Source organism: Meleagris gallopavo, chromosome 1 (genome assembly GCF_000146605.3).
Source record: "Meleagris gallopavo isolate NT-WF06-2002-E0010 breed Aviagen turkey brand Nicholas breeding stock chromosome 1, Turkey_5.1, whole genome shotgun sequence".
Classification (NCBI taxonomy): domain Eukaryota; kingdom Metazoa; phylum Chordata; class Aves; order Galliformes; family Phasianidae; genus Meleagris; species Meleagris gallopavo.
In genome coordinates this window covers 144,998,246-145,000,670 of record NC_015011.2, presented here as the reverse complement: position 1 = coordinate 145,000,670, position 2,425 = coordinate 144,998,246, and positions in this window count along the sequence as shown.

The window sequence follows — 2,425 nt, the reverse complement described above, 5'->3', positions numbered from 1 at the left end:
GGTATTTATTTTTCTTCCTTCTGGTTCATTTATTCACATAAGGAGATTAAAAGTAATCTAACTGATTCTTCTCATAAACAGTCAGTCAGCATGGATCTTACTTCCAGTGGCATCGTAGTCATTCTCTCCCCAAAATGAGATAGAATTTCATCATGAATTTTTACATTTCTCTAGTTACTTTCTTTTGAAGTTTCCTGCAGTTTCCAATGTATACAAATTACAAGACCCCATGTAATCTCTCTAAATTTATGTAATCTAAATTTAAATGTTTAATCATTTTCATACTTCAATTCTGAGTTCTTTCTTAAATCAGATCATTTAGATCTTTAATCAAGCTTTTCTTTCACTCTCATACTTTAATATAAAACAAAAAGTTTATATACATCTCTTTTCTCATGAACCTCATGGTTTATCTAGGAAGCTTATTTCATTTCCATCTTGAGTAAGCTACAGGGCATACACATAGAATCACAAGATACTTCACATTTCTACCCTGAGCTATAAAGTTAGTAAGCTTGCAGTGATTTATATTTCATTCTCTACCTTCCTTCCTTCACCAAATCTAGAGTTATGATAGTTTTAATGTTTTTTCTGTACCTAGAAAAATTCTATATGCAGAAAATGTAACCATACAATTATCTTTGTAAATATTGAACTCTAATGAAAAATTATTCTGCCAAAGCTAATCTTAATAGTAGAGATCTTCCTTTGTCACACATACTTATTTGAGATATCTTTAATATAGCCATAATAACTTACCCAGTTTTTAATTAAAAAACACAGATTAACAGAATGGGTGAGTTTGAGAGGGATCTTCAGGTCACCTTGTCTAATCCCTCTACTCAAATTGTGGTCAACTCTTCTGTTGATTTTGAGTACTCAAGGTTTGAGAATATGAGTCTGATTGAACTCACAATTAAATAAACATAATTCTAATGTTTTACATGACATTTCCCAAGTTTTATTTTGTCCCCACTACCTTTTGTCCTGTCACTGCGTGCCACTGCAAATAGTCTGACTCACACTCACTCCAATCAGATATTTCCTGAAAATAAAATAATAATTATTAATATTTTTACCCGGAATATGAACCATAACAGTAAAATTACAGCAGATTTTACTATTTTACTACAAGAATATTTATTTGTGGAACAGCTGAGAAATTACATTTCTCCTTTCTCTTTTTTCCTTTCCCCTGTTTGTTCGTTTTCCTGCTGCTCGCCTGTGGCTATCACTGAAATAACTTGTGTTGAGTTCTGTTTTATGCTATTCAACATTTTCCCATTCAGTACTCAACCAAACTTTAAATCATCCAATTACCTGCACAGCTTAACATATTAACTAACATTCAGTTAGCTCACAGAGTGATGCTGAGGTATGAAATATCCTCTGAGTATCTAGTTGCTTTCTGCAAGAGCACAGAATAGATAACCATAAACTAACTCTGAACCTGGATGCACTAGAATTCTTCTGAAGTGTACTGTGGTGTTCTATTTTGCAGTGGGCTGAATGATCTGGATTGCAGTGAGAATCTGAATTTGTCTGTCTGTAGAGCACAACATGGGTATTTCAGTTTGACAGCTTGATTGAGGCTAATTCTGGGATTTCTAATGCACTACTGTGAAGTCTAGCACAGTTATAGAAGATTTTGGTAGTTGCAGAGAGATAAGGGAGACATAAATAATAGCAATAACAACAACAACAACAATAATAATAATAACTAACTGCCTGAACTGAGTTCTATGGCATAAGTAAACACTTCTGAAAACATCACTTTTAAAAATGAAAATAACCCCAAGTTATGCTTTGCTCATTGTAGCAAATATGTGAAATAATGAAATTTCAGTACTTTTATAAAGCCTTCTTCTAATGTGGTGGTTGAAATCTTTCTTTCACTGAATTTAATAGCCATTTTGCTTTTGATTATAGTGGAAGTGGGATTTCATCCTCTGTCATAATGGAGTAATCATTTTATATATACCAACTTTTATGCCTAAGTGGCAGAAACTGGTGCTACTATGCTGTTATTTCCTTGAAAAACCTGTAAATAGATACAGTAGATGAAGGCAAATGCAGTAAAAAAGTGGTAAAACTGGAAATATAAATAGGAAAAAATAGAAAGGAAGAGTACTGCACTAGCATTTGTAGATCAACTTTTTTGTTTTCTTGTTACTTTTGTTTTTTCTTTCTTGTTATATTTTTTTTACAGAATATGCTGTAGAAAATGTGGTGAGAGAAATTATATTTACTTTATTCTGGTGGATGTTAACTGTGTAGAGCAGGGAATGATAATCATGTAATTTTTTTTTGTAAGAAATTGCAGTTATTTCAAGTTGTAGAACACTGATTTTGTTTGTTTGTCTTGTCTATGTTTCTGAAAGTGTCACTTAAAATAGTGTGAAAAAAATTAGTAATTTTGTCTTAA